This window comes from Pelodiscus sinensis, chromosome 8, assembly GCF_049634645.1.
Source record: "Pelodiscus sinensis isolate JC-2024 chromosome 8, ASM4963464v1, whole genome shotgun sequence".
Taxonomy (NCBI): domain Eukaryota; kingdom Metazoa; phylum Chordata; order Testudines; family Trionychidae; genus Pelodiscus; species Pelodiscus sinensis.
In genome coordinates, this window is record NC_134718.1 from 3,911,071 (window position 1) to 3,933,074 (window position 22,004).

The window sequence follows — 22,004 nt, forward strand, 5'->3', positions numbered from 1 at the left end:
AGGGACTACCCAGATCTACACATCTTGCATGGTCTGGACTTAGCTCTCCACTAGACCAGTGTTTCCCAAACCTATGGTCTGTGGCCCAGTTCCGGGCTGTGGGAAAAAAACACCGGGCCTCAGCGTGGTTGCCGGAAGGGGCGTGGGGTGGGCTGGGAGGAGGTGGGGGGGGGGGAGGGGAACCGGCTGCTGGGAAGCAGGGTTGGGGGCAGCGAGGCTGTCTGGCAGAGATCGGGGGGAGGGCGGGCGGCTGGTGGAAGCAGGGTGGGATGGGAGCTGGAGCTGGCTGGGGGAGATCGGGAGGAGGAGGAGGATGGGAGAATCAGCCTCCAGAAGCAGGGATGGACGGGGGTAGCGGGGCTGGCAAGAGAAGATCGGGAGAAGTGGCGGAGAAGTGGCTGGTTGGGAGGGGGTTGCGGGGAGTGGGGCTGGACGGGGGAGATCGGTGGGGAGGAACCGGCCACCGGAAGCCGGGCTGGATGGGTGCAGCAGGGCTGGACGGGGGAGATCGGGAGGAGGAGGATGTGAGAACCAGTCACCAGAAGCAGGGCTGGACAGGGGCAGCGGAGCTAGCCAGGGGAGATTGGGAGGAGAGTGTGTGTGTGTGCGGCGGGGAGCGAATCGGTCGGTGGGAAGCGGGACTGACCCGGGCACATGCAGACCTGGGCACAAAAGTGAGTCTGGCCCTGGGGATTCTATTTTGCCTCCCCCCCCCACATACCCTCCATCAAGCAGTTGCAAACTGCCTTGCTGGTAGACACACTCACACAGCATGAGCACATCTACCAGCCAGGCAGTTCGCAGCTATGGACTGATACACCCAATAATAATAAAACTTCCCTAATTAGAAAATACCGGACATTTTATATGTCCGGTATTTTCTCAATTTGTTTCCCAAACAGAACCCTCAAATACAAGACTGTCCAGTACAAATACCGGACACCTGGAACCCTACCCCTCCTTACACCCTTCCTCCTAGCCAGATACCCTACCCCCAATCTGCTCCTGCTCTTGCCTCCTGAGTGCCCATGTGGCGCCGGGTCCCCCAAGTCCTGGCCCAGGCTGGGTGGAGGATGCAGCCGGGTGAAACACTGAACATTTATTTATTTTTAATTCTTTTTTTTATATGCATTTGTATTTTTGGGCTGCAAAAAACACTACTGAAAAAAAATGGGTTCCAACTAAAGTAAAAAGTTTGGGAAACCCAGCTTTCTATCCATCTTGTAGTCCATTTATCCAATCCATGTTCCCTTAACTTGCTGGCAAGAATACTGTAGGTGACCGTATCAAAAGCTTTCTTAAAGCTGGCAGTGGGGGCTTTGGGAGGACCAGAAAAAACTTATTTGAATATTCACCATTTGCTTAATGAATATGCAAATGAATGTTACCGGTCCTTCGAAAGCTCGTGAATGGATTTACTGGTCCCCGTGTCAAAAAGTTTGGGAACCCCTGCACTAGACTGCTTTAGTCTCATCATCTAACCCCCTAGCATCTGAGGTGCTTCTGCTGATAGTCTCGGGAGCTAGAGAAAGGGTGGTCTCTGTGACGTGCCTTGGGCTGTGGAACATATTTGTTCACCCTCTGGTCCACTACAGTCTGAGACCATTGACCCTCAGGACTCAGCATCAATAAATCCCATCTGTTTTGCAGGGAAGTGGCTGCAGGAGATGGTTTCGGGGAAGAGGCCCAGTGTACCATTTAGTGAGGAGCTCCTAGTGAGGGTCACAAAGTTCTTTCACTTTTAAAGACAGTGCAGTGTCCAAGGATTGTGTGCTCAGGACTTTTGTAAGTAAACATTAAATAGCTAAACATCTTTAAACAGCTGCTACTCTTTATTTAACTAGTGCATAGGACAAAGTGCTTTTCAAAGTCAGTAACAGCACTTAGCACAAATACAGGTATTTTCATTGAGCAAACGTAAGGCATCGCACAGGCTGAGTAAACATAACTTACTCCGTTTTATAGGTGGGGAAGTTGAGCAGGGAAGAGCAAAGAAACTTACTCAAGGTCATACAATGAATCAGTGACTAAGCTGAGGCGAGAAGCACAGTTTCTCACTATTAATCCTGTGCCTTGGTCTACTGGATCACAGTACTTCCACATGGCAACCGCTACTGGCTATACACCTTTTCCAATGCATCTCAGTCATCAACTACAACAGTCCTGCTATGCTACTCCTGAGACATTACTGCTTTGCCACTGCACATTAGTCATGAGCTGCCACATCCTCCTGTACCAGCACATAGATCGCACCCCTGAAGTCAGAACGGCAGTCCCTTTTGCCCTCTAAGCAAAGACTGCCAAATGGGCTAACTAGTATTTCTTGGTTGTTTCCTACTGTTGACAAGTCTACACCAGGGAATGCAACAAGCTCACTAAATGCATTTTCTGTTGGTGGTGTAGATATAATATGAACTCCTTTCCACTACTGGCTTTATTTCAGTGAGCCTAACATGCGACTAATCTCACCCCTGCAAATCCCTGTTATGGATAATTTGCTACTTTTTAAATGTGTTAATCAAAATAACAAAGAATGTCAATTTATTCTGAGCTGTAGGGAACAAACCTCAGCAGTCAGTAGTGTTGTTAATTCCTTTTTATGTATTTGTGGTAGAGTAGCATTTGGGGGCTCCACGGTGTTAAATTCTGTACCAACTCATATAAAAGAGACCCTATTGGAGTGCCAACCTAGAGACACTACATGGATCTACCAGGAAGTAGGCTAAAGAGATAGATGAAAAGAGAATTCAGGGTTTATCTGAATAAGACACTGAAGCCAATTTCACCTGTTACGTTGTGGATGTAACATTTAAACCAAAGCATTCTACTGTAATCTGAGATCCCCTGCCTCCTGCAGAATACAACACAGTCCAAAACCCAAAGAGCTTACCATTTAAACAGGCAAGACAGGCAAAGAATGCAAGGTGAACCAGGTGAAATGGCGCTGCCACAGAAGTTCAGTGACAAAGCCATGATTAGAAGATAGATATGACAACTCCCAGTCCAGTGCCTTCTCCACTACACTATGCTGCCTCCAAACCTTTACTGCTACACAGTGCCACTTGAATAGGAAATAAGCTGGACATCAAGTGAAATGAGTGAGGAAATTGTACATGAATTTCTTAAGCTGTTTCCTGCTCAGTGTGTGTGTGTGTGTTTGTGTAGGTCATGGACTCCACCATTACAGCCTTGCTTACCATGGTTGGTGTAGGTCTTGGATGTACAATTCTCACTCCCTTGATGTACACCTCAGCCACTTCCTCCTTCTTATAAACAATGCTTAAAAACCTTCTCATAGGGCTTAGTCCAACACCCACTGAAATCCATGAAAAGATTCCCCATTACTTCAGTGGGTGGTGGATCAGGTGCATGGTTATTGGTTAGGGTTGCCAGGTGTCCGGTATTGACCTGGACAGTCTGGTATTTTCGCCTCTTGTCCCGCAAAAAAAATTCAGAAAATACTGGACACCTCAAGTGTCTGGTATTTTCTGGGTTTTTTTTCCCTGCCAGGAGGCAAAAATACCAGACACCTGGCAACCCTATGACACACTCAGCAACTGGGCCCAGTCCTCAACCCCTGCCCCCAGATCTCCTGTTTTCCTGGTTCCGCAGGGAAGCTCCCTTCTGGCTGGACCAAGAAAACAAGATGGCCACCGGCAAAAAGCCTAAAGACCTGAGCAAGGGGAAACAATGCCTTCCCTGGGTCTTAGTGCTCAATCTTTCGTCTTCCTATCCCTATTCTCACTCTGCAGGCACTTCAAGGGGCCATGCTGTTTTTTTCTTTTGGAAGTAAGTGTTCAATATTTTTGGTTAAACCATCTGGCAACCCTATTATTGGTACCTATTCATTTTCTGTTCCTCTTCTCCTTTTCCCTGTATGGAATCCCCTCACATTTCCAATGGGAATTTCTATTATAATGAAAAAGTCATTTTAAAATGGAAAGCAGGAAATGATTTTTTGTTTTTGTTTGGTTTTTTTTGGGGGGAGGTGGGGGCTGATTTTTTTGTTTGTCTAAGCTGTTGTTTTTTGGAAATTGAGCCAAATTCCTTCAGCTGCTTTGCTGTTTTGTAAAATTAAGAGTTAAACAACAACATACCACGTTTCTAAATACAAAAATTATTACAATCATACTTTAGAGAACAGGGAAAATGGCAGAAATTTGAAACTTTAAAGTTGGCATGTATATAGCTGATATTAAGAAACAGTGACTACACTTCTTTTGAAAACAATTCCATTTTATGGTACATAGAACAAATATCATGCACAACCAGGGCTGTCATTAAATGAACACTGGTTAGTTCACGAAAGCCCATGCTCCATTGGTGAAGGTGATAGAGATTATTAGAAGATCTGCAAACTAACAAGGACTTGCATAGCAAGGAGTTTACTAGCCTGGCAAGCTGCTCTGTTTACCTGGATTTATATCATTATGGCTGTGATGAGTTTGATCCCCTTTTTGAGGTGCCACTAGAGATACTGGTGTCCACTGAACCCACCTGTTCTACCATCCTAGATTTCCCTTACTCTGTGCTGCTGTGACAGGCTCTTACGTCTCTTTCCAGAACACACACACACACACACACACACACACACACACACACGTATGGACACACACAGCTGTAGAATCAGAGTTTGCAATCAGCTCGGGAAATTACCCAACCCTTTCTTGTGTACAAACCCTCTGAAGTGTAAACCCAAAATTATATTGTCTTGCACTATACAGAAATCTATATAGGGCAAGCACATAAAATTCACCCCCTCCTTCAATGTGGAGGGAAGATATGCACAGCTCTTTGCTCCCTATCCCTCCCAGTTTCGATTGCACAAATGGGGTTATGGTATAAACAAGAAATAAATTCTTTGACTAGAAAAGGTAGATTTTAAGTCATTATAAATTATAGCAAACAGATCAAAGCAGATTACATTAGTAAATAAACTAAATCTGCAAACTGAGCTTAACCCACTAGATAGATAGGATAATTATTAGCAAATTCTCATCTTGAGTGATAAACAGGTTGGCAGATTCTTAAGACACAAACAAGTTGCCTTGGTTTTCCCAGGTTTTCATACACAAGCTAAAAATCCTTCCAGTCTGGGACAATCACTTCCCACAGTTTAGTCCTTGCCCCTTATGTGTTTCCAGGTTAGTAGTTGCAGGGACAGTGAGGTCCCTCCATGATGTGATTGTCCTCCTTTTACATCAAACTTCTGATAATCCGGCACCTTTAGGACCCAGGGGGTGCTGGATTATCAGATATGCCGGACTATCGGAAGAGGGGGCTATGAGTGGTCTGGGGGGTGCAACCCCAGACCCCTCATAGACCCTCCTTCCGATAGTCTGGCTCTGCCCCAGGCGTCCCCCATTCAGCCGCTGTTTCAGCAGTGGCTGAATCTGGAATGCCTGTGGCAGAACAGCTGGGGTGCTGCCAGGTTGGTCCCACAGCGCCGAGGGATGGCGCTATGGAACCAACTCAGCAGCACCACAGCTGCTCTGCCCCCGGCTTCCCCGATTCAGCTGCTGGTCAGTTTCAGCAGCGGCTGAATCGGGGAAGCCGGGCGCAGAGTAGCTCCAATTGTCCCGCTGCCCGGAGCACTTCCGGGTTCCCTATGGTGCCGGACCATCAGGAGTGCCAGAGCATTGGATGCCGGACCAATGGAGTTTTACTGTATATCTTCTTCCCATTTGCTAGAAAGTTCTTTTGCTGTGACTAGGGTCAAACAGGTCACATTGTATAATGGTATCTCTGAAAGATTTCTATTGCCAGCAGTTCCTGGGATAATCCTTGCGTGTGAGAGCATTTCCTCAATAAGCATTAACATTGTTTGACCTTTATACTGCTGTACCTGAAAGCCTGCTTGTAGGCATTTTGAAGCTTACAGCATGTTTCAGTAACATCTACACAGTCAAACTTCATAACTTTACATACAACAACATGTGCAATCAAGGGAGATATCGTCCAGATGAAGACTTTTAGAATTATACCTCAAAAGACATACTTTGTACAAAACACATCCTAATTATACGACAGTGGTGAATCTTAGGGTGTCAGAACAGGTTCTGAATATCTCTGGATTTTTTCCCTCTGTTTTTCCTGTTCAAACTTTTTTCTCTTCTATTTTTTCTTTAAAAATCCCCAAGAAATTAAATGCAGAAAAAGTTGCATTACCTCAAATTTAAGGTTGTCCACTTAAAAACACAAAAAGGCAAAAATTTAAGTTCCAAGATCAATGTGAACTCAGTTATATTTAACATGTACCCTTTCCTACTTCTGGTTTTCCTATTCGATATATAGCTTAGTACATATCCATTAATATTGATAGAGGTGCTGGATCTAAGAGTGCTGGGGACAAAAACACCCATGGCTTGAATTGTTTTCCATCATAAACAGAGGATTTACAGTTTTGTTCATTGATTTCAGCACCCGCACTATAAAGATTGTGCCAACATGACTGAACGTTGGAAAATGTGTTGTAATATGTGATGCTACAATGTGAGTTAATGTTGCTGTTGGAATCAACTTTGCATTCTCTTTTGCATCAATTTCTCTGCACAGCTTCAGTATAACACCAAGATAGTTGTGTACATTTGAGAATACAGCCCTTAATTTAATTAGGTTTCTGTCTTCTCCAGTTGTTGCTGTTTATTATTTGTATTTTGGTTGCATCCTGAGGCCATAGCTCTAATTGGGGCTACATTGTGTTAAAATGCCTTCGAAATACAGAGATTCTCTATGTTGAAAAATGGGATTAAAAAGCATGAACCTTGCTGAAACCAGGTGTCACCATTAAGTAGAACTTCCCCCCTACAAATAGACACCTGCTCTTTATTGCCTCCCTTTATATATATAAAAAAAGAGCATGTAGGGTGCTATTATATAGAAGAACATGGACAGATTAGCTAAACTAGTTTATTTTCAGTCCTTTGAGTAAAAAGTGAACAATCCATTAAGATCAACATACTATACTGACTAAACTAGTTTGAGAGCTAAAATGCATGATGCTCTCTAGCTAAATATGTCAGGAGCATCAGAAACAAAATAGCCTGTTACTTGTCAGACATGGTCTATTTTTAAGCAGTCAACATTCCATAGTCAGTGAGCAGGCTTCCCAAATGGGCAGGAATTGAAATCAGTTCTCCAGGAGAATGAACTTGATCCTGGAGTTTGGTAGTAGGGCCTTCCTTACAAATTGTGGTGCTCTGTGCAGCTTGAGCAGCTACTCACAAACCCCACAAACGGAGGCTGGTCATGGGGGGGCCACCCCCTGAGGAAGCTGTGTTCAAGGACTGCATGCTTGTGGGGGCAGGAGTTGTGGAAGGCAGCCCCAGGATTGCCGGGGACAGGAGCAGGGCAGGGAGGCTGGTGAAGAAGCAGGTGGGAGGTGCAGATGCCACGTGCTATCTGAGCTGCAGGTCAGAGACAGAGCTGGGGACACCAGCACAGCTGGATCGTTTCCATTTCCACCAGAAGGAGAACCATCTGGTCAGTGGTGACTGGGTATAGTCCATGGGGGGGGGGCGCTGGCTGGGAGACGGGGCTGACTGCTGGTACCATGGCATATTCAGCACACAACTGCGAAGGGCACCACAACATTTGGGGCTATGGTACCCCAAACTTTGTGGTGCCCTATGCAGCTGTGTATGCCTAGGTATGGCCCTGACTGCAGTAAGTATAAATCCACAGGGACCTAAAGGAAAATGATCTCCCCTTCCATTACCTAAACACAAAAATCATTTTAAGTTCCATTGAGCATAGAAGCCATCCTTGCTCGCAAAGGAGAATAGAAGTATTGCAAGCAGAACACAGTGCACTCTGCTGGGCACTTTGTTGCTTTCCTAGAATATGAGAATTGCAGAACTAGTGTTTGGGTGTGAGGGCCAGGGCTTGTTCCTAGCTCTGCCCTGGGTTCACTATCCCAGTCATAAGCAAGTTAAAACAAAATACAGGACTATGTAGCACTTTAAAGACTAACAAGATGGTTTATTAGGTGATGAGCTTTCGTGGGCCAGACCCACTTCCTCAGATCAAATAGTGGAAGAAAATAGCACAACCATATATACCAAAGGATACAATTAAAAAAAATGAGCACATATGAATTGTATCCTTTGGTATATATGGTTGTGCTATTTTCTTCCACTATTTGATCTGAGGAAGTGGGTCTGGCCCACGAAAGCTCATCACCTAATAAACCATCTTGTTAGTCTTTAAAGTGCTACATAGTCCTGTATTTTGTTTCAGCTACACCAGACTAACACGGCTACATTTCTATCACTATAAACAAGTTACTTCCTGTCTCTACACCTCAGTTACTCTATAACAGTGCTTCCCAATTGGTGCTCTGTGGAACCTTAGGGTTCCACAAAACAAAAGCAAGAGTTCTGTGAAGAGCCAGCACTCCATCACCCCCTCTTAAAGAGACAGAGCTGCAGAGGGGAGGGATAGCTCAATGGTTTGAGCATTAGCCTGCTAAATCCAGGGTTGTGGGTTTAATCCTTGTGGAAGCCATTTAGGAATTTGGGGCAAATATTTGTCAGTTATGGTACTTGGCCCTGCTGTGAAGGCAAGGGACTGGACTCTATGATCAAGGTCTCTTCCAGTTCTAGGAGATAGGCAATCTCCATTAATTTATTTATTTAGCAGGAATTGCAGCACCAGGGCTTTTTTTTTTTGCTCAACAAAATGTGGTGGCAGGGCTTTTTTTGGTAAGGAAACCATAGGGGTCCCATGGCCAAATAAAATTGGGAAACACTGCTCTATAGCATAGAGATAATGATTTGTAAAGAGCTTGAAATTTTCAGACACATTGAACACAAAGTATTATTAATATTACTACAACACTATTTCCAGGCTAGAAAAACCATTTGTTTAAAATTGAGTAAATTAATGCATAGTATCCCCTTTCTTCTGCCAATACATTTTCAATTTCAGACTCTAGCAATCTGGATCTGCAAGTTTCCAGTTCTAGTCTGAAATTAGTTTGCTTGTCAGAACACTTATACAACTATTCACTGTTTAATCATTCATTTTAAAATGTAGTTAAAGTCAGTAATACAAACTATGCCTGGATTTACATACTGTACAACCCTCTTGATTTTAGTGGATGTTAATGAGGGCAAAATTTGACCCAATATGCTCAGACTGTTACAGAAAAATAAAAGGGACTTTTGCCGAAGGGGAGCAGCACAGGATTTCCGCAAGAAGCGCGGATTTCTTGCAGTGGGAAGTCAGTGCTTCTGTGGAAATTCAGGCGGCCAGTGCAGACAGTGGCAGGTTTTTCTGGAGAAGCGGCTGATTTTCCGGAAAACCTGGCCAGGCTAGACGCAGCGTTTTAGCGCGTTGCTGGGAAAAGAGACTAAGCCTTGTTAAGTGTCCTTTTTAAAGGCCACCCCCACCGAGGAGACACTGCGGGGGAAGGCAGCCAGCAGGCTGCAAGGGGGGGGGGGGAGACACGCCCCAGGGCGACCCCTCCGGAGCTGCGCCCCGGCCCCGCCAAGGGACCTGGCGGACGACAGGACGCTGAGCGAAAGGCGCGGCGTGGCAGGCGCCTGGGCGGGAACATGCGGCCCCCGCCTCGCCTCTCAGATCCCGAGAGCGACACAGAGGAGGCGGGTCAGAGGCGCCTCCTCATTCCCGCCCTCAGCGCCTCACCTCGGTAGCCACGCCCACTGCGCGCGCCGCTCGCCGCCATGTTGTGGTTTCTACGCAGTTGCTTTTCCTCTAGGTCCGCCTCTGGTCTCGCCCGCTTCCTCGCGAGAGCTGGGTGGTCGGGGCGCGCTCTCTCCCGCCCCTTTGCGGGGTCTCGCGGAAACGAGGAAGGATTTGGGCGCGTTCTCGCGAGAGCTGGTTGCCTTGGCGCCCCGTAGCTATAGCAGCGAGGGGAGGGGGCCGAAGCGGGGAGGATGCTACAGGCTCCGGCGGGACCCGGCTCTGGCGGGTAAGTTGTTACGGCAAGTGCTGCCTGCCCGGGCCCGCGCGGCGGAGAGCGGCTTCTCCGGGGGGCCCTGTCGCGGGAGCGAGCTGGGCCCGTCCCGCCCCTCCCGTGCCCAGGGGAGCCTGCCCCGCCCCCAGGTCCCGGGGAGTGGGCCGGGCCGGGCCCCCAAGCGCCAGTGAGCGTGTGAGCCGGACTCGTCCCGGCCGCCGCCTGCAGGGCTGGAGGGGCCGGGCCGGGCGGGGCCGGGGGGGGGCTCGGCTCCGGGCCGGGGCAGCGCCGGGCGGGGGGGGGGGGGGCTCGGCTCCGGGCCGGGGCAGCGCCGGGCGGGGGGGGGGGGGCTTAGCGCCGGGCGGGGGGGCCCGGCTCCGGGCCGGGGCAGCGCCGGGCGGGGGGGGGGGGGGGCTTGGCTCCGGCCCGGGCAGCGCCGGGCGGGGGGGGGGGGGGGGCTTGGCTCCGGCCCGGGCAGCGCCGGGCGGGGGGGGGGGGGCTTGGCTCCGGCCCGGGGCAACGCCGGGCGGGGGGGGGGGGGGGGGCTGCTGGCGTGGGAAGCCCGGCGTTGCCCTTCCGGCAGCTTGTAGCCGCTGTCGGTTCCCAGTGCGCTGCATTCGCCGAACGTGGGGCCGGTTTGCGGCTTTTATTGGCCAGAAAAGATGCTCGGAATCGGACCTGCCTGGTACGAGCGAGGGTGAAGCCGCTAGAAAGGATCCGGCTCTTTAAATCTGCGGGAGTGCACTCAGTACTTGCCGAAGTGGGTTGAAGTCCGAGCGAATGTGTTTAAGCCAAGGCAGAACGTTGCGTGGCTCTACCCTGCGTTCACATTGCAGCTGAGAAGAGTAATGTGTACGTTTAAGTCTCTGAATTTGGTGAGCTGTGAATAGCTAAAGGGGAGTGAGAATCTCCCCCACCTCCCAAATGAGTTTCTGAAACTAAGAATGTCTGCTGTCAGGCGGGAATCTTGAAGTTTAGCACCGCGACTGTTAGCAATTAATTGTTGATAAAAGAAGGAAACAAAACTGCTTCTTAAGTTCTAGGTTGAAAGAAACTGGTTAGAAACTAAAAGCTTGTTTCCTTTTTTGGGGTGGAACTAATGAATGGGGGAAAATGGCTTTTCTGGAGGGGAGAAAGCTATCTGGCTTTGCAGGGCATGATTTTGTTCAAATCTTATTTTTCTATGCAAAGATTATGACTCTCTTCTGTAGATTGAGTATTAGAGTCCTAAAATAAACCAAAACAATGCACACCTCCTGCGCTCAAAAAGTTGCAATCATCATGGTTTTCTGCTACATCAGTAAGTGAGGAGGGAAGCTGTTATGGATATTAAAGGGGTGTGTATAAATTTTCAGCTACTTTTTGGTATTACAAAGCAAACTAAGGCACAGTATTTATGAAGATGTATACACATTGAAAGGAAAACATAAAAAAGCTTCATTATATGATCATTTCTGGGGAAATTTGAAAAACAAGTAATTTTAGAATAATTCTAAAATCAAATTTATTTAAATATAATTACTCTTCAGTCTCAAAAAAGGAGCCAAAACAGAAAGGTTCCTTGTTGCTATAGATTGGACTTGGAATAGCACTTGAATATCATTAGAAAATAAGAAAATGAAGAATTAACAATGACTGTTTTTTTTCTCTAGAAAGAAAATAAATTGCTACAGTACTGAAAATTAAACTGGTGAAATAATGCATAACTTGAACAAGAAAGTTTTAAAATATAATTGACACAGAGCATAACATGAGCTAAAATAATGTGAAACTGGCCCATGCTGAGTAGTGCTCATTTAGTTGGTGAAATTAGTAATATTAATATCTACAGATTGGACTCTCCAAGAACTTCTGTTGAAGTATCTAATCAAATTTGCATTGTGTGTTCTTTTGTATTTAATTAAATATTTGTTGTCCTGTTCACCTCTAGGTGGTGCCTGTCAGGCAGGTTTGGTTCCCATCACTCACTGAGTCCTCCTCTTATTGTCAAACTTGCTCACAGTTATAGGCTTAGTAGGGAATGGTGTAATTTTGCTGTTTACACTAGTGACCAGCTGAAAAAGATTCTATATTAATACTCTGTAGCCAATAAATGCAAAAACATGTTATGCTGTCCTCCCTCTGTTTTGGGTTATGTAAGCATGTTGGTGCATCTTGGGGCTAGAGCCATAAATCCATTAAGATGGATAATGGAAATTTAAATCCTCCTTTATCTAACCTTCATGCTATTGAACATTAAATCTACTTATGTGAGTTTTAATGCAGAATACTGTGAATGGTGAAAGTGTTTCTAAGGATTAAAAAACTTGCTATTCTGCTTTCAGGCTATAGTTAACTCTCCGTCCCTATGTTGCATTTATTTTTTGTTTCATTACAGTAGCTCCATCTGAGCAGATGCCTGAGATGGGCCACACTGAGTGCCATACTCAGCGCATGCTGCAAGAAACACTGTAGACAATCCCCAAAACCATGGTTTATTTTATATTGGAGTCAGTGAACCAATAGCAAAAGAACTTCTATGGTATCACACTGGTTAACAAGAAACTAAACACAATCCCTATAAGACACTTAGCCCTTGGCTCCAATCGAGGCAAGCAGGTCTAATATAATGATAAGAAAAGGAGAGAGCTCTTGAATGGTTAAGGAATCATTTACAGTAATTCCTCACTTAACACGTGCCCACTTAACACATTTTTGCGATAGCATGATTTTTTTTAGGGAATGTTTTTTGAATTACACGACCATCCATCCCCAGAATAACACAATTTCCCCAGCCGGCCCGTCGCTGGCGGCTGCGCGGCGCTTCCCCCGCCTCCCTGCAAAGTGGCGGATGGTTTGCCGCTGCCGCGCCATTCCCCGCTGACTCCCCTTTGCTGGACGCAGTGTGGGTCCTGGCAGACCCGTCACAGGAGCACACTCCCAACCCAATCCTCTTCCCTTTCCCAGAGCCAAACACCTCCCCTCCCTGCTGTAACTCAGTCCCCTTTCTCCCCCAACCTTATGTTCCGGTCCCAACAGACTCTGCTGGTTGAAACACAATCCCCCCACCTTTTCCATTATTTTCAATGGGAAAATTGACCCCACATAACATGTTTTCACTTAACACGATCATTTTCTGAAACATATCTATAGTGTTAAATGAGGAATTACTGTACATACAAGTAATTTTTCAGTGTTCATAAATCAGATCCATTACAGTGATGTGGTTAAATGCTACACCAGTTTCAGACTGAGGTCCAGTAGTAGCCTCTTCTCTTCTTGTCAGTCTCCCTTCTGACATGCAACAGCTTTTATTAGAAATGGTGCTGAAATCTGCAAGTGAAATTGCCTGATACAAACTCTACTCAAAACATAGTTCAATTTAATTCATCCAGACCCAGTGGAGAAGTAGATTCTTACTTGGTGAGCACAAGCCAAAGAAATGATCAAAGACTGTGACGAGCGGTTAGTGAAGGCATGGCTGGGCAACGCCAGCACCCAAGCTCCTCCTCTATCCCTGCCCCTTCTTCTGAGGCCCTGTCCCCTTGTAATTTTAGAGACAGCATATGTCATAAATGCATATGAGCTTGAGACTCACCACATTAGAGAACCACTTTCTGCTTACATGGCTAGACTTCACACGTTAGCCCAAAAAGTTTTGGAGGAGGTTATAGTAAAAGATACTGAACTAGATTCTTATATACAAAATCAATTTTTTTGTGATTGTTGACACAAATCTTTATTAAATACATTCTTAATAAAAGGGATTATCAGTAGTGGTAGGAAAAAGCATCTCTTATGCCACACTCCTTTTTGAGGTGAGCTCCATTGAAAGGGAGCGTTCTGATAAACACAAGAAAGTGTTCACAAGAACTAGAATTAAAAGGAAATCAATTGAGTAGGACTAATTTGCAATTGATGAAGCCATCTGAAAACACTTCGAGCACCCATGGGAAAAATCACTGCAATAGACTGAAAGGAGAAATATCTGCAGGTTTAGCAGTGGTTGGGACTACAGATGATTAACATTGCAGAACTTGACAATTTCAGATACATGATTTATTCAAAGACCCAAATAATTTAATTAACAAGTAGCACCAGGATTCAACAGAAGAAATCCTTTTGTTTTAACTGTGGTTGAACAGGACACTTTCAAAATGATTCTGAGAATTCTCAAACTCCAGCCTGGTATATCAACAACTGAGTGACTTGTAGACATTCAAACCAGAGCAAATTTGAGCCAGGAAGAAAATAAACTTAACAACTCTCAGAGCAAGTCTGCTAGTCAGTGGGCTCATGAGACAGATAGTACCAAAAGTGGTGTCAGTGAAGCCATCCAGCAGTTATTGCACTTCCCTATCCTGGCTATGTTTACCTAGCTGGGGTAAAAGGTAGCTGCCTAATAGATACTGGTTCTCAGGTGATCTGCATATATGAAACTTTATATTATGAGCATTTATCTTATTGAAAGTTATGGTTTATGGGCAGTATACTTCAGGTAGAAGGGACTACAATATGCAGAATTTCAAAATATTGTGTACAGAATTTTCAGTTTTTTGGTGCAGAATTTCCCCAGTAGTATAACAGTCTATAGGTACATAGACAAACATTTAACATCTATTATTGATTTCTGTTAGTACAGATAAGTGGATTAAAAATTGCTGGTCCAATACATCTCTTTGAAAGTCACATACAAGTGAATTATCCTGAAACAATTGTAATACTACTTTTTCAGTTATAGGTCACACACAGGTAGGCTAGTCTATCAGAGTCTTTTGTCATTATTAGCCTTCCTTTGTTTGTTGCATCACTTGTGATGTCATATCTAGTTATATTGTACACTTCTCAGGGCAGATATAGTCTCGCTCTACAGATATGTTTACATAGCAGCCAGCACACAGGAGCTCTTATCCTGAGAAGGGTCTAAAATAAGGATGTTAAGGACTAGTTGACTATCCAATAAGCAAATGCTTATTGGATAAACTTTAAAAAACAAGAAACAGACTGGTAGCACTTTAAAGGCTAATAAAACATGTAGATGGTATCATGAGCTTTCATGGGCACAGCCCATTTCTTCAGATGACCAGAGTGTTGGCTGTCCAGGACCAAAATAAATAGGGGAGGAAGGGAAGGGGAATGGAAGAAGGAAAATGATAATTACCCTTAAAAAACATTGGCAAGAACTGCAACGCCAGAGGGAAAATTTCACTCTTTGCACCTGCTGTAGGAAAGCTTTCTGTTCTAGTAAAATAGCTAGCCTTTATTGCTTTCATCTCTGAGCAAGGCTGGCTTCTGCTGGGTCACCATGAGCTAAGAGAGAAAGACTAGGCATCAGTTTCACCCTGCAGGTGTGATGGAAGAGGAAAACAGGTAGAGAAGAGGATTGATGATAATCACAAAGTGATCTTCCTACAGTATCCTTTTCTAAATTATATAAAATACTGGGCAGGTAAGCTAGCATAGAGATGACCATAAATGACTTAATATAGAATATTTCTTTTCATCTTTTCTAGATTTTGGGATGCTAGGCTTCTGTGCTAATTTAATACACTTTGATTATGATATGGCAAGAAAGCTTTAAACAGAAAGATCTCGCAGAATGTTTCAAAAGTGGTCAGATGCACTCTATTATCCATGTTACCCTCTTCCATGTTCTTGTCCTAATTATTTTCTTTATTTTACCTCCAACAGTAGTGACCTATATTATTAGATGCCATATAGCTCTATCTGTTTGTGTCATGGTGATAATTTTAAAAAATTCAAAATTATCCAAAAATAAGTAAACAAAATATTGATATGGACACGTGTTAGTACAATTTTGCTGCTCTTTATAGGATTATATTCAAATTTGTTTTCCTAGCAGTAGACTGAAGTTAATAGATCTCAGCATGCCACTTACAAGAACTGTGGATTTATTTTCCAATTAACAGTAGCTATAAAATCTTAGTTTAATGGTTTTAAGACAAAGCTGGGTTGGCCATATGGTTGGATTTCAATGAAGATCACTGAGGATTTCTCTTGAAAAGCTCAGTATTTAAGAAATTGTTGCTATATTTAACTTCTGTGTTCTCACATGCACATTGGACAGTTGGGTTGGACAATGCTAGAGTATTCTGAAATGCCACCTCATGCTCTATTTAAAAGGACAGCAAGGATTTTAGATAAAGAAACATATGGATAGCTCAGGGGCCTGGTAATAGACTACAGAGCTTTTCTCCTGTAGGTCACTGGTTCAAATCTAGTCTCCATCAATAGTAAAGGAAAGATATTACTTAGCATCTGACAGCTGTGATCTATGTGAAATGATTAGGCAGTTTAAGTCCAATTCCTAGAGCAGGGGTGGGGAACCTTTTTTGGGTCAGGGCTGCTGACCTACAAAAAAATCAGCTGGGGGGCACACGAGTGAGAAGCCCCTGATTGAGAAGGAGGAAGACACTCCTCACATTCCCTTCACACCAGAGCCTAGGCTGGTAGATTTTATGTGCTCCAGCCTTGTGGGTAGGTGGCTGGAGTGCCAGCATGGGCTCCCCAATGCTGAGCCTTGGGGGCCAGATCCAGTCAAGCCAGTGACCACATCCAACCCCCAGGTGGGAGGTTCCCCATCCCTGTCCTAGGGGATACAGATCATAATCTTAATTTGAATCCTTCCTGACAGTTTCATCTCAGAAGTGGCCAAAGACTGAACGGGTACGAAAAAACTATCTTCTACCCCTTTGGTGTTTATAGGCCAGTTCTAATCTTGTCAGAATAACAAGATTAAATCTGCATCACCACTGCATAAGGGAGCCCCAAGACTTGGAGTCAGGACCCCTTCTCATGGCAATTTTAGCAGCTGTAACCAGTGGAAGCTGAGCATTTGGGTGTCTGCCAAAGAGGGATTCAGATGCCACCCAGCTGATTGACAGAGTGCCCATAGCCAGCAGCCTGTGTGTCTATTGGTTGTGCACATCAACCCATGCCTCAGTGTATGGAACAAAATTTATTCTGCACATGGATTAGAGAGAACATTGGTCAAATCAGAAAGAACATTGGTCATGATTGACCAGCTCAGCCTGAAGGGAAGCCCAGGAGACTAGCTTTCCCTCCTCCACCAAGGCTGAGAACACTCCTTGGGAGTATGAAGGGAGCAGGTCTGAAAATTTGGCCAATGCCACAGATGTGTTATATGAGTACATGCTTTCAATGGCCTACTGGTTCGAAATACAGTTGAATAGACCTTTTTCATGAAGAACTTGAGTGACTTAGCCTCTCTGTTTTTAGCAAAAGGCCCCTGAAAACCCTGCCACTCACACTGATTAGTAGTATCCATGTGGGTGGGAATACAAATGTCCATACCCATTGGAGAACGTGAAACAATGGCCATTCATTGCACTTGACAGTGGGTGGCAATGAAGTGGGGGGTCTGCCACAGGGTCTGCGTGGTATCCACAATCTTAATAAGTGGTAGGGCAATACGAAAAGGCCTGGAAGGGAGTGAGGATATCAACCATGGGATCAGCCTCCTCAACCACCTCCTCACCTTTCATGCCCAGATCTGGAGCAGCTCTGTGATGGGTTACATCATAGAAATCCCCTTGGGGTTGTCCCCTGGTGTGCTGATCAAACCACTGACTGCCTTCCTCCCTCTGGGGCTCCGTACCACCGTATCCTGCTGATCCAGAAGCTTTGTTGTCCCCAGCCAAGACACAGAGTTGGGGTTACTGCCCTCTGCAGAGCAATACAGATGCTGAACCAGTTCAGCTCCATGAGGCTTACACAGGAAACCAACATCCAAAAGGGACCAAACTCCAAATAAATCAATCTTAGCCTTTGTGAAAGCGTTACACAGAGAAAGCTCATAAGGTCAGCTCTTTTAGACTAAGGATGTTAAGTACTGGTTAATTTACTAGTTGAGTAGTTGATGGAATTTCCATCGACTACTCAATAGGCCCTTCCATGTTCCTCCTTTGAAATGTACAGACTTCCTGCTGGGAAGTCTCACTGTCTCGGGGCTGCACATGGGCATGCCAGCTTTGAAATGTACAAGAGTCCCTAGTGGGGGTTCTTGTGCATTTCAAAGCGGAAGCACCCTCATGGAGCCTAGGGTCAGCAGGGGACTCGCCAGTGGAACCTGGGTTCAGCTGGGGATTCCCCAGATGAACTCGGGATCTGCGGAAATGCCGCACATGACAGCTGCCCCTTTGAAACACCAAGGTGGCATTTCAAAGGGGCAGCTCAGCATGTATATAAAGCAACTTTCACGTAAAACTTTATTTGCACAGGATTCTGAAATACAAAATACAAAAGTGGATTCTAATTAGAGTTATTTATTTAAGAAGCCTCAGTTCATTTGGGTTTGCACAAAAGTTTAAAATTTATCATCAATCTAACTGTTTAGTGTATATATATATATTTGGCTGGAAATCTTTATTTGCTATATTTCTACTTTCTCTTGCTTCTGTCCTTTTCTGTGGAGGGCATGGAGTAAAGCATGCAACATTTTCAGCTTCCTAGTTGTGGATTTCCCTTCCTCCTCCAATGTTTACTCAACTTGTCAGAATTAATTTGAGTATTGACATGAATCCCAACACAGGACTCTTATTATGCAAAGAAATGAATAAATTACCACGTTCATGTTATGTATAATTGCACAGGCGGCAGCCATCCTTATGGTTCTGAGTGGCCTTATTTCTCTTTCACACACACATTTCCATATTTGCTTCATTGTAACAATGGAAATAGTGTTCTCGTGTTAAATGAAAGCTCTGAGAATTCTCAACCGTAAACTCAGGCTCTTCTGCATTCCAAGTATATATTGTTTTTTGTGGCGTCTTACGTGAGCTGACATTCAAGTGCTAGCAGATGACTGTTCTGGTATGAGCCTGTGATTCTAAACACTTCTGTGTTCACACCCTATGCAGTATTGCATTGTTATTTGTACTGCCTTCCAAGTCATTATTTCAAAAGTAACTATGCCCTGGTCAATAATATCTTTGTGAAATGTATGTGGCAATGCTATGTTTGAACTTAAGGATTCTGACTGATGCTGTGCTTTGAAGTCTGACTAAAACTTGTTCAAACCAGGCAAGTTAATAAACAAGTTTTTTTTTTCAGTCAAAGGAAAGAGGCCAACACCTCAGACCAGATACAGCCAAATTCAGTGTGCTGTTCATTTGTATAGACGATTGCAAAAAAAAAAAAGTTATAAAATTGCAGCAGGAAACATCGTGTTCATTAAGGAGATACCTTAATAAAGATTAAATTAGTATCCTGGAGGAGGCAGGAGACTACATTCCAGGGGATCAGATTGTCTTTGTTTCCAAGATCAGACTTGTCTGTTGCTAGCATATGACTGACCTTTAGCTGCTCATTTGGGGTCAGAGCCTAGGCATAGTTTGACTGCTATAATATTTAGAAGGACAGGGTGCACCTGAATGTGGGAGCCAGTTCCCCAGGCCCTTTTCTCCCACCCCTGCCTGGAGTGATACCTCAGCTGCCCATGAGGGTGGGAATTAATTGGTTTAATGGGGAAGCCCCAGCTGCTGCGGTTTGCTGAAGTGACCTGAGTATGGGAGCTGCAGCAACTATGGCACTACCTGCTGTAGGGGTGCCACCACTCTGGTACCTATTGGTGTTCCTCCTGCTTGGGATACTGTGTTCCCAAATACCCTTCCTCCTCTATCCACTTTTCTTCCTCTTGCCCTATCCCACTCCACCCCCATTTCTTCCACCCAATCTTCCCTGCTAACCTGTGGGCACTCACCATTGTACAGGAAACAGGACGGTAACCACGCCGGGTAACCAGCATCCACGAAGGACACTGGGTTGAAAGCCCTTCTGATGCAAGCCACGCTTCAACTGACTGCAGAGTTGGATTGACTGGAATCATTACCAAGCACATTGACTTCAGTGCACAATTGCTCCACTGGCACAGGAGCCCCCACAATGCCATTAGTCATCCCTAGCCCTGAAGTGTGTGGAGGAGAGCCCTATCCTGGGAGGCCCCTCAAGTCTAATCCCCTTGAAGGGCGTGATTTGGCCTTCCCCCAAGACCATTTACAAGATACCATGACTGTCTCAGTCTATACTTCTACCCCCTTATTCAGGGTACAGCAGTTCAAGGGCTCGAGTCTGCACACCAATCGCCTCTAGGCAGGGTAACACAGCCTAGCGGCCAGAGTTCATGTCCTGGTCCCCTTTACTAGTAGCAATATGGCCTAGCGTCCAGAGTCTGTACACGAGTCCCTTCTACTAGGGGTAATATGGCCTCAGAGTCCATATACAAGTCCCTTTTTTTTTAAGGGGTCTTATGGCCTAGAGGCTTAGAAGTTGTACTTAAAAGTACTGCACGCAATCTTTCCAGGGGCGAAAAGGCAAAATGCCACATTTATTGGTAGCACCTATGTCAATCAACACTTATCATATGCATATGGTATATTATACTCTCATACTCTGTCTACATTTTTTGTGGACGACGAAATGCAAATGAAGCGCTCATTTGCAAATCCTGTGCTCTCATTTGCATATTCTCTTCTAACCCTTTTTGCAGAAGAGGCTTTTGTAGGAAAAAAACCTGCAGTGTAGACTGAGCCATTTTTTGGAAAAAACCCTTTTGTGCAAGATCCTGTAAATCTCATTTTTTGAGGTATAACAATTCGCAAAAAGGATTGGAAGAGAATATGCAAATGAGAGCATGAGATTTGCAAATGAGCACTTCATTTGCACAAACCGTGTTGACGGAGGCGCACCCCCCCCCCATCTTGCTGCTGTTACCAATAGTTGCTCCCCCTAACTGCACTGGTCAGGGGGATTGGTGCTCCCAAATTGACAAAATGAAAACCCCGGGGTCCCTCTGCAAGATGCCTTAGATTTATAGTGTCTTCCCTCTCCTGCAGATCTCCACCAGTTAGTTATCAAATTCATATGCATCATCCGTGAGATTCATCATATGCCTGTGCAGTTAGACATCTGTAGCACTTTTTTGGGGGTTGTGTCTTAATGCTGCCACATTCTCCTTCGAAGAGGATGCTTCCAAAAGTAGGTACTTGTTGCTGACTCCCAAGGTGTCCATATGTCCAGTCTTCTTTCAATGAGCCCACTTCACAGGTCCCGTTGTTGTTGTTGTTGTTGTTCTTGGATATGGCTTCCACCCCCTCCAACCTTTGCAAGTGCCCAGAGGTGTTGGTCTTTCGTGCCTTATCCATTCACACCTCATTCACTCAACAGGACAATCAATGAAGTAAAAGGGGGTACAAAGTCTACAAGATACAAGGTTTCTATGTCAAAAGACAATACAAAGTTTCTATGTTCTAGATGAAAGGATACAAAGTTTCTATATAAAATGACTTAATACAACAAAGCCAAACAATGCTAAAAGGACTTGATACAAAGTTAAAATAAATATTTCAATGAGAAAATTATTAATACTGCAATTAATGAGATGTATCTACATGTTTCTTGGGTCAATCCCCTTTACTAAGGATAATACAGCTGAGAGGCCTAGTCCACAGGCCTGTAGGAAGACTTCCCCCATACAAGATAACTACAGAGGATGTAGGGGGGCCCAGGCCCTCTTGATTCCACTGGGTCCCAGCCCAGGGCCCTGTTGGCAGTGGTACAGTCCACTGCTTGCTCAGCAGGGAATCATGCCTCAACACGCTGAGTGTCCGGAGAACAGTTCCCTGCCCTGGGCTACTTCCTACCATACCTACAATTCCCTGAGCTTCAGTGTGGGATTGATACACCCCGTCATCAGAGGCTTGTAGACAGAGCTCCTTGGTGCTGAAAGGGGACCAGAGAGACTTGAGTGAGATGTGACCTGTTCAGGGCCACATACCTTCCCCACAGAGACTGGCATGGACAGAGTCAACACCTCTCCGGATCTCGAGCCTAGACTGGGGTCCATCCCACACACCAGGGAGTGATCAAGGGAAGGCACACCTAAAAGCATCCTCCACACCAGAGGCCTTCCAGGCTGTAAAGATTCTTATGCCCAAGCAGTGCCTTCTACACCCAGGGATTGCCTCAGTCGAACCATCTAGGATAGTTGCCTTGTGGGGGAAGCCAGCATTGGATTCTGCACGGTGGTCTCCCAACTCAGTGGTAGTCTCCATTGCCAGGCCAATCC

The 22,004-nt window shown here is 45.2% G+C and overlaps 1 protein-coding gene across 6 annotated transcripts in view; it reads left to right on the forward strand.

The window, feature by feature from the left end:
* Nucleotides 1-9,730: 9,730 nt before the first annotated feature.
* USP54 (ubiquitin specific peptidase 54) overlaps nt 9,731-22,004 on the forward strand; it is a 114,972-nt gene continuing 102,698 nt past the window's right edge. For 3 of the 6 annotated variants that reach the window (XM_075935637.1, XM_075935634.1, XM_006135911.3), the window contains exon 1: nt 9,739-9,934. The gene's annotated coding sequence lies outside the window, so the exon portion shown is untranslated. Of the gene's footprint in view, nt 9,935-10,751; nt 10,772-22,004 lie in introns of those variants that run through there. The other 3 variants (XM_025177889.2, XM_075935638.1, XM_006135910.4) reach the window with 3 other exon arrangements.